The 10,274-nt window shown below is 35.6% G+C and overlaps 3 long non-coding RNA genes across 3 annotated transcripts; 2 read left to right on the top strand and 1 right to left on the bottom strand.

The window, feature by feature from the left end:
* The first annotated feature begins 2,469 nt into the window (after positions 1–2,469).
* Positions 2,470–4,534, top strand: LOC145953834 (uncharacterized). The gene is made up of 2 exons (XR_014431075.1): positions 2,470–3,290; positions 4,267–4,534. It is a non-coding gene; the product is annotated as an uncharacterized LOC145953834 (long non-coding RNA).
* A 1,245-nt stretch (positions 4,535–5,779) lies between these two features.
* Positions 5,780–7,886, bottom strand: LOC145953835 (uncharacterized). Its single transcript, XR_014431076.1, has 2 exons — positions 7,046–7,886; positions 5,780–6,066 (listed from the first exon to the last, which is right to left on the bottom strand). It is a non-coding gene; the product is annotated as an uncharacterized LOC145953835 (long non-coding RNA).
* Positions 7,887–8,221: 335 nt separating this feature from the next.
* LOC145953836 (uncharacterized) lies at positions 8,222–9,977 on the top strand. Its single transcript, XR_014431077.1, has 2 exons — positions 8,222–8,732; positions 9,710–9,977. It is a non-coding gene; the product is annotated as an uncharacterized LOC145953836 (long non-coding RNA).
* Positions 9,978–10,274: the final 297 nt, after the last annotated feature.

Genomic DNA, 10,274 nt, shown 5'->3' on the forward strand with positions numbered 1-10,274 from the left:
TTTGTCCATGTTAAATTGTTCCAACACTTTCTCTATGTATCTCTCTTGGGATAGCCACAACAGTCTCTTTGATCTATCACGAGTTATTCTCATCCCAAGGATTTGTTTAGCCGGTCCCAAATCTTTCATGGCAAAACTCTTGCTTAGATCTTTCTTCAAAGCATCTATCTTTATGCGATCTTGTCCAACAATCAACATATCATCAACATAGAGTAGAAGTATGAGGAAGTCGCCACTTGCATACCTCTTTATGAATACACAATGATCGCTTTCTGTCCTTTTGAATTCATGTTCTGCCATGAAGAATTCAAACTTCTTGTACCATTGCCTAGGTGCTTGCTTAAGGCCATATAAACTCTTCGTGAGGCGACACACCAAATTTTGTTTGCCCGGAACTTTGAATCCTTCGGGTTGCTCCATGCAGATCTCTTCCTCTAGGTCACCATGTAGGAACGCCGTCTTGACATCGAGTTGTTCAATCTCTAAATCTTGAGTTGCTGCTATGCCAAGGATAACTCGAATGGATGACATCTTTACCACGGGTGAGAATATTTTTTCAAAGTCAATACTTTTTTCTTGACTGAATCCTTTAACGACCAACCGAGCTTTATAACGAGGCTTTGTGTTGTTATCTTCGGTTTTGATCCGGTACACCCACTTGTTCTTTAAGGCTCTTCTCCCCTTTGGCAGCTCTACGAGTTCATAAGTGTGATTCTCATGCAAGGATTGCATTTCTTCTTGCATGGCTTTCCTCCACTCTTCTTTATGAATATCCTTGATTGCTTCTTTATAGCTTTGAGGCTCCCCCTCATCAGTGAGCATAACATACTCCTCAGTGTTATACCAAGTGAATGGTCTTCTTTCGCTTGAGGAACGCCTCGGCTCTGGTGCTGGTAGAGAACTAGATTGAGGATCTTCTTGAGCTGGTTCATCATGAGTCTCCTGGTTGTTTTGCTCTAACACAGGCTCATCTTCTTCAGGATCATTATCTTGATGTGTCTCATTATTCTCATGTTGAACTGGAGTGAGTTCGGTACTCTTTTTCAATCTTGGCTTCTCTGAGTTTTTAATGTCTTCGATTGTTTGGTCTTCAAAGAATACAACGTCTCTACTACGGACCACCTTCTTATTTATTGGATCCCATAGCCGATAGCCGAATTCATCCTTGGGTGAGCGGAGATAGATGCACTCCTTCGTCTTTGCATCAAGCTTTGCTCGCTCATCTTTGAGGATATGAACAAATGCCCTGCACTCGAACACTTTGAGATGATTGTATGATGCTCTTTTGCCCATCCAAACTTCGTCTGGGATGGTACCACCCAAAGGGACTGATGGTGTGAGGTTGACAATGTCAACTACAGCCATTATAGCTTCTCCCCAAAATGACTTGGGTAACTTAGCATGAGAGAGCACGCAGCGAACTCTTTCTTCGATTGTTCTATTCATTCTCTTAGCTAGCCCATTTAATTGCGGTGTCTTGGGTGGAGTCTTCTCTAACCTAATGCCATGTTTCTTGCAATAGGTTTCAAATGGACCTCTATATTCACCTCCATTGTCAGATCGTACACACTTGATCTTTCGTCCAATCTCACGTTCTACCAGAGCGTGGAATTCCTTGAAGGCATCAAGTACTTGATCCTTTGATTTTAGCAAATGCAACCACACCTTCCTTGAATGATCGTCAATGAAGGTCACAAAGTACAGTGCACCCCCAATGGATTTCTCAGACATTGAGCACACATCAGTGTGTACAAGGTCGAGAATGTTATTTCTCCTTGCGGGCGGAGAAGATCTTTGAAATGTAACTCTATGTTGTTTTCCAGCTAAACAGTGAGCACAAGGATCAAGTGATTTACCTTTCACATTAGAGAGGAGTTGCTTACTAGTGAGTATGTGAAGACCCTTCTCACTGATGTGTCCAAGTCGTTTATGCCAAACCTCTATGTCATCAGTGGTTATGTTTACCTCTCCTTTGCAAAGCTTAGCTTGCATTACGTATAAGGATCCTTCTTTCTTTCCTCGAGCCATAACTAGACTACCTTTGGTGAGCTTCCACTTTCCATCACCAAAGTAATTCATCAGACCAGCATCATCTAACTTTCCAGCAGAGATAAGATTGAGGCGCATGGCCGGGACATGCCTCACATCTTTCAAGACTAGCCTACATCCGGTGCTCGTTGTCAGGATGATGTCTCCTATCCCGACAATCTTGCTTCTATCTTGATTTCCCATTTGAACGCTACCAAAGTCACCACTTTGGTAGGATGAGAAGAAACTTCCATGAGGAGTAACATGGAAGGAAGCACCAGAATCCACAATCCAAAAGCTATCATTATAAGCAATGTTTAGGATGTTACCTTCTCCAATGATATATAACATATCTTCTTTAGATGCTACGGCAGTGGTAGTCTTTTCTTCTTGCTTCTTCATTGGGATGACTTGGTCTGGCTTGACAATACCTGTAACATCCCAGTTTTCAAAATGGTTATTATTACTATTATTATTATTATTATTATTTAGTCATAATTTGGTGATTATATTTTACTTCAATTGTAACTAATTCACACTCCATTTATGCTTAATTATAGGCTTTAGAAACATATGTATATTGTTGGGCTTAATTAGATAGTTGTAAACTTTCTTTTTGTTAAAATCGTTTTCGCTGGGCTGACTGGCAAGCCTCGGTTTTTGGGGCATAACTCGGTCTGTGGTTGTCCAAATGATACAAACTTTATATCAATAGAAAGCTAAGATAAAATACTATAACTTTTATGAAGAAACCATTTTCAAATTCCTTCATCTACCATGTTTAATATTCTAAAAACCGCAACATATTTAACTCACGCTGGCAGCCTGACCCCTGTTCACTAAAACAGTCATATCTGGAGTTATAGATCTCCTTTTTCGGTGATTCCAAAACGATTGAAAAGATAACATCCTAAGATACAACTTTCATGAAGACCTCGTGACCACATTCAGTCGTCTAGAAGGTCAAAATGGGAGTGCCAAAGGACGTGTCCACTAAACTCCACTAACCATCCACCATCACCACTAACTCCTCCACTACCACCACTAACTCATCCACTAAACCTAATTTCCTTATATTTTAATGTCTTTTGAAGGCTATAAATAGCCCCTCAATTCTTCATTTCAGAACCTCCCAAAAACACTTCTCATTTCTCTTCTCTTGTAATTTTTCTCTCTACGTTCTGCTTAGACTGAAGGAGCCTAGGGGAAGAAGTTCTGCTCTAAGTTTTAGCGAGATTCTGCCCAAATTTCTGTATATCCAGGTAAGGGGGGGGAGTGGGAAACCTCGCTTGGGGGTGTGGGAGTAATCGTTAAATAGTTGTTTGTAGATTGGCTCCCGATCTTATGTCTGTTGTTTGTATGAAATATTGTTATTAAGGTGCTTTGCTTTTTATATTACTTGATTTCTTGTCTGTAGTAAATAATAACTATACTATTTTTATAAAAGAAAAATAAATAAATTGTTTATTAATAAAGATATGGAAGGCTAAGCCTCCTATTAATTAATAAATATGTAATTGATGTTAAAAATGAATAAGTTTTAAAATAAAAATACCTATACGAACTTATGAAGATCTTATTATGACTTGAGTATATGAAGTATATATGAGACCTGTGCGGACCTATGAGGATATGACTGTATGAAATATGTACTCATGACTTGTGACCTATGATCCATGAATGGACCATTGAACTGTTGAACTATTGGACCGTAGGACTATTGGACTGATTGGACCATTGGACCGTTGGACTATTGGACTATTAAAGTTGGATTAATAAAATAAATCATAATTATGAAATATGAATCTTATATGTGTAATATGCTAAATGTTGAGTCTATGAATGTATGACATGCATCATATGCATATATTATTCCAGGTGTGCCGCTGAGACCGCATACCAGTGATGCTAACAAGGTGTATGAACACCAGTGATAGGTGTGCCTTCGGGACACCAGTGATGTAACATGCTAACGAGGTGTATGAACACCAGTGATAGGTGTACCTTTGGGTCACCAGTGATAAATTCTGAAACTTCCGTATGGCGCCACATGCATGCATTTTGTGAGTCGAGTCAATAAAATCATTGCATGATTTATAAATGTACATATATATATATATGATATTGATTATATTGTATGTGTGTGTGCTATTTAACTTTTATTTCTATACCTGCAACTAAGTGAGAAGTTTCTCACTCCTCTTGTTATTCTTGTATATGTTTAAATTTATGTTGCAGGTAATCTTAATCATGAGGATGTTGGTAATGAAGTCTAGAGGCTTAAGTGGGCATGCTCTGATAGGATGTGACATCGGGCTTAGCTAGGCTTCTTTCTGGGATAATAATGTTTTATTTTCCTTCTTTTGAAATTTAAATATATTTGTATGATATAAAAAAGATTATAAATTGATTCCTAACTAGGAGGCACTGCCACCTTTACTGGGATTAATTTATAATCTTTGTTTTATTATGACTTCTTGAGTTTGGTATAAATGTTAATTACGAATGTGCATCTTCTACCTTATGATATTTATTATCACTCTAATATATTTTTTTAATATAGTTAATGCTTATTAAGTAATTATGTTGGGGTAGAGGGTGTCACATTTAGTGGTATCAGAGCAGGTCGATCTAATCGACCGTGAGTTATGAGTCTACTATGCTTGTTTGGTAGATTAATAATGTGATGAGTTGATTGATGTGCTAATATGATGATTGATTATGTTGTGTGCATTGTGTTCTCAGGATTTGTTTGATAGACATGATATAATTTGATGATGCTATTTTTGATTGCTCTTTTCATAATTGCTTATTTGTTTGATACTTCTTGCTTACGTAAGAAGTAGTGGTTGAGTAGTATCACTCGTATGGTGAGCTTATGTACCAATAGTACGGATAAAGCCTATTGAGACCTTAGAATTAGGAGAGACATTAATTTGTCAAAAGTTTACGATTAATGAAATTTAGGAATCTATAGTAGTAGCGATTGAATCCAAGGAGGTTGTATATGAGAATTGGAGTTTTGATATTTTGATGAGAGGTTGAAACGTTCCTTGAGTATTGGTGCTTCATGTTAACTTTTATGGTTTAGGTAATATGTGAATATTATTCTCTAAGTTCTTTGCACTAAATATGTGAGCTGTTTTGGTCTAGGATTGTAATGGAAAGCTTGAATATGAGTTTAAGGTGGAAAGGAGTGAGTTTGGATGAGTATAACTCTGTGTGTCAGGTAGATATATGCTATCATGATATTTTTGAGATTTTAGGCATAACAAGGATAAAAATAGATTTGATGATGTTTTAAGGTCTGGTCACTGAAAGGTTGATTCAAATGATATGATTGGTTCATGGTGATAAATTCATACATATTTAGGGATGATATATGTGAAAGAGGTATTCTAATATGAATTGATATGCAAGTATGTGACCTTATGGATCAATTAGTGGATATTTGTGTGTTAATGAGAGGTTTTGACCTTAGGATGTGATACCATCATATTAGAGTTAAGTGTGAAGATATATCTAAGATAAACTTAGCTAGATTATGATTTTGATTGTATGAGGTGAGTGTTCTAGGCTATGTAATTTCTTGCGAAGGTATAACATAGAGCTATCTAAGGTAGAAGTTGTTCTTAAGTGAGAGATACCTAATTCAATTAGTAAACTAAATGTGACACCCTCTACCCCAACATAATTACTTAATAAGCATTAACTATATTAAAAAAATATATTAGAGTGATAATAAATATCATAAGGTAGAAGATGCACATTCGTAATTAACATTTATACCAAACTCAAGAAGTCATAATAAAACAAAGATTATAAATTAATCCCAGTAAAGGTGGCAGTGCCTCCTAGTTAGGAATCAATTTATAATTTTTGTTTATATCATACAAATATATTTAAATTTCAAAAGAAGGAAAATAAAACATTATTATCCCAGAAAGAAGCCTAGCTAAGCCCGATGTCACATCCTATCAGAGCATGCTCACTTAAGCCTCTAGACTTCATTACCAACATCCTCATGATTAAGATTACCTGCAACATAAATTTAAACATATACAAGAATAACAAGAGGAGTGAGAAACTTCTCACTTAGTTGCAGGTATAGAAATAAAAGTTAAATAGCACACACACATACAATATAATCAATATCATATATATATATATATGTACATTTATAAATCATGCAATGATTTTATTGACTCGACTCACAAAATGCATGCATGTGGCGCCATACGGAAGTTTCAGAATTTATCACTGGTGACCCAAAGGTACACCTATCACTGGTGTTCATACACCTCGTTAGCATGTTACATCACTGGTGTCCCGAAGGCACACCTATCACTGGTGTTCATACACCTTGTTAGCATCACTGGTATGCGGCCTCAGCGGCACACCTGGAATAATATATGCATATGATGCATGTCATACATTCATAGACTCAACATTTAGCATATTACACATATAAGATTCATATTTCATAATTATGATTTATTTTATTAATCCAACTTTAATAGTCCAATAGTCCAACGGTCCAATGGTCCAATCAGTCCAATAGTCCAACGGTCCAATAGTTCAACAGTTCAATGGTCCATTCATGGATCATAGGTCACAAGTCATGAGTACATATTTCATACAGTCATATCCTCATAGGTCCGCACAGGTCTCATATATACTTCATATACTCAAGTCATAATAAGATCTTCATAAGTTCGTATAGGTATTTTTATTTTAAAACTTATTCATTTTTAACATCAATTACATATTTATTAATTAATAGGAGGCTTAGCCTTCCATATCTTTATTAATAAACAATTTATTTATTTTTATTTTATAAAAATAGTATAGTTATTATTTACTACAGACAAGAAATCAAGTAATATAAAAAGCAAAGCACATTAATAACAATATTTCATACAAACAACAGACATAAGATCGGGAGCCAATCTACAAACAACTATTTAACGATTACTCCCACACCCCCAAGCGAGGTTTCCCACTCCCCCCCCCTTACCTGGATATACAGAAATTTGGGCAGAATCTCGCTAAAACTTAGAGCAGAACTTCTTCCCCTAGGCTCCTTCAGTCTAAGCAGAACGTAGAGAGAAAAATTACAAGAGAAGAGAAATGAGAAGTGTTTTAGGGAGGTTCTGAAATGAAGAATTGAGGGGCTATTTATAGCCTTCAAAAGACATTAAAATATAAGGAAATTAGGTTTAGTGGATGAGTTAGTGGTGGTAGTGGAGGAGTTAGTGGTGGTAGTGGAGGAGTTAGTGGTGATGGTGGATGGTTAGTGGAGTTTAGTGGACACGTCCTTTGGCACTCCCATTTTGACCTTCTAGACGACTGAATTTGGTCACGAGGTCTTCATGAAAGTTGTAGCTTAGGATATTATCTTTTCAATCGTTTTGGAATCACCGAAAAAGGAGATCTATAACTCCAGATATGACTGTTTTAGTGAACAGGGGTCAGGCTGCCAGCGTGAGTTAAATATGTTGCGGTTTTTAGAATATTCAACATGGTAGATGAAGGAATTTCAAAATGGTTTCTTCATAAAAGTTATATTACTTTATCTTAGCTTTCTATTGATATAAAGTTTGTATCATTTGGACAACCACAGACCGAGTTATGCCCCAAAAACCGAGGCTTGCCAGTCAGCCCAGCGAAAACGATTTTAACAAAAAGAAAGTTTACAACTATCTAATTAAGCCCAACAATATACATATGTTTCTAAAGCCTATAATTAAGCATAAATGGAATGTGAATTAGCTACAATTGAAGTAAAATATAATCACAAAATTATGACCAAATAATAATAATAATAATAATAATAGTAATAATAACCATTTTGAAAACTGGGATGTTACAATTTGTAACATCCCAGTTTTCAAAATGGTTATTATTACTATTATTATTATTATTATTATTTAGTCATAATTTGGTGATTATATTTTACTTCAATTGTAACTAATTCACACTCCATTTATGCTTAATTATAGGCTTTAGAAACATATGTATATTGTTGGGCTTAATTAGATAGTTGTAAACTTTCTTTTTGTTAAAATCGTTTTCGCTGGGCTGACTGGCAAGCCTCGGTTTTTGGGGCATAACTCGGTCTGTGGTTGTCCAAATGATACAAAATTTATATCAATGGAAAGCTAAGATAAAATACTATAACTTTGATGAAGAAACCATTTTCAAATTCCTTCATCTACCATGTTGAATATTCTAAAAACCGCAACATATTTAACTCACGCTGGCAGCCTGACCCCTGTTCACTAAAACAGTCATATCTGGAGTTATATATCTCCTTTTTCGGTGATTCCAAAACGATTGAAAAGATAACATCCTAAGCTACAACTTTCATGAAGACCTCGTGACCAAATTCAGTCGTCTAGAAGGTCAAAATGGGAGTGCCAAAGGACGTGTCCACTAAACTCCACTAACCATCCACCATCACCACTAACTCCTCCACTACCACCACTAACTCATCCACTAAACCTAATTTCCTTATATTTTAATGTCTTTTGAAGGCTATAAATAGCCCCTCAATTCTTCATTTCAGAACCTCCCTAAAACACTTCTCATTTCTCTTCTCTTGTAATTTTTCTCTCTACGTTCTGCTTAGACTGAAGGAGCCTAGGGGAAGAAGTTCTGCTCTAAGTTTTAGCGAGATTCTGCCCAAATTTCTGTATATCCAGGTAAGGGGGGGAGTGGGAAACCTCGCTTGGGGGTGTGGGAGTAATCGTTAAATAGTTGTTTGTAGATTGGCTCCCGATCTTATGTCTGTTGTTTGTATGAAATATTGTTATTAATGTGCTTTGCTTTTTATATTACTTGATTTCTTGTCTGTAGTAAATAATAACTATACTATTTTTATAAAAGAAAAATAAATAAATTGTTTATTAATAAAGATATGGAAGGCTAAGCCTCCTATTAATTAATAAATATGTAATTGATGTTAAAAATGAATAAGTTTTAAAATAAAAATACCTATACGAACTTATGAAGATCTTATTATGACTTGAGTATATGAAGTATATATGAGACCTGTGCGGACCTATGAGGATATGACTGTATGAAATATGTACTCATGACTTGTGACCTATGATCCATGAATGGACCATTGAACTGTTGAACTATTGGACCGTAGGACTATTGGACTGATTGGACCATTGGACCGTTGGACTATTGGACTATTAAAGTTGGATTAATAAAATAAATCATAATTATGAAATATGAATCTTATATGTGTAATATGCTAAATGTTGAGTCTATGAATGTATGACATGCATCATATGCATATATTATTCCAGGTGTGCCGCTGAGGCCGCATACCAGTGATGCTAACAAGGTGTATGAACACCAGTGATAGGTGTGCCTTCGGGACACCAGTGATGTAACATGCTAACGAGGTGTATGAACACCAGTGATAGGTGTACCTTTGGGTCACCAGTGATAAATTCTGAAACTTCCGTATGGCGCCACATGCATGCATTTTGTGAGTCGAGTCAATAAAATCATTGCATGATTTATAAATGTACATATATATATATATATGATATTGATTATATTGTATGTGTGTGTGCTATTTAACTTTTATTTCTATACCTGCAACTAAGTGAGAAGTTTCTCACTCCTCTTGTTATTCTTGTATATGTTTAAATTTATGTTGCAGGTAATCTTAATCATGAGGATGTTGGTAATGAAGTCTAGAGGCTTAAGTGGGCATGCTCTGATAGGATGTGACATCGGGCTTAGCTAGGCTTCTTTCTGGGATAATAATGTTTTATTTTCCTTCTTTTGAAATTTAAATATATTTGTATGATATAAAAAAGATTATAAATTGATTCCTAACTAGGAGGCACTGCCACCTTTACTGGGATTAATTTATAATCTTTGTTTTATTATGACTTCTTGAGTTTGGTATAAATGTTAATTACGAATGTGCATCTTCTACCTTATGATATTTATTATCACTCTAATATATTTTTTTAATATAGTTAATGCTTATTAAGAAATTATGTTGGGGCAGAATCTCGCTAAAACTTAGAGCAGAACTTCTTCCCCTAGGCTCCTTCAGTCTAAGCAGAACGTAGAGAGAAAAATTACAAGAGAAGAGAAATGAGAAGTGTTTTAGGGAGGTTCTGAAATGAAGAATTGAGGGGCTATTTATAGCCTTCAAAAGACATTAAAATATAAGGAAATTAGGTTTAGTGGATGAGTTAGTGGTGGTAGTGGAG

Source organism: Cajanus cajan, chromosome 1 (assembly GCF_000230855.2).
Source record: "Cajanus cajan strain Asha chromosome 1, NIPB_CcT2T_4, whole genome shotgun sequence".
Lineage (NCBI taxonomy): Eukaryota > Viridiplantae > Streptophyta > Magnoliopsida > Fabales > Fabaceae > Cajanus > Cajanus cajan.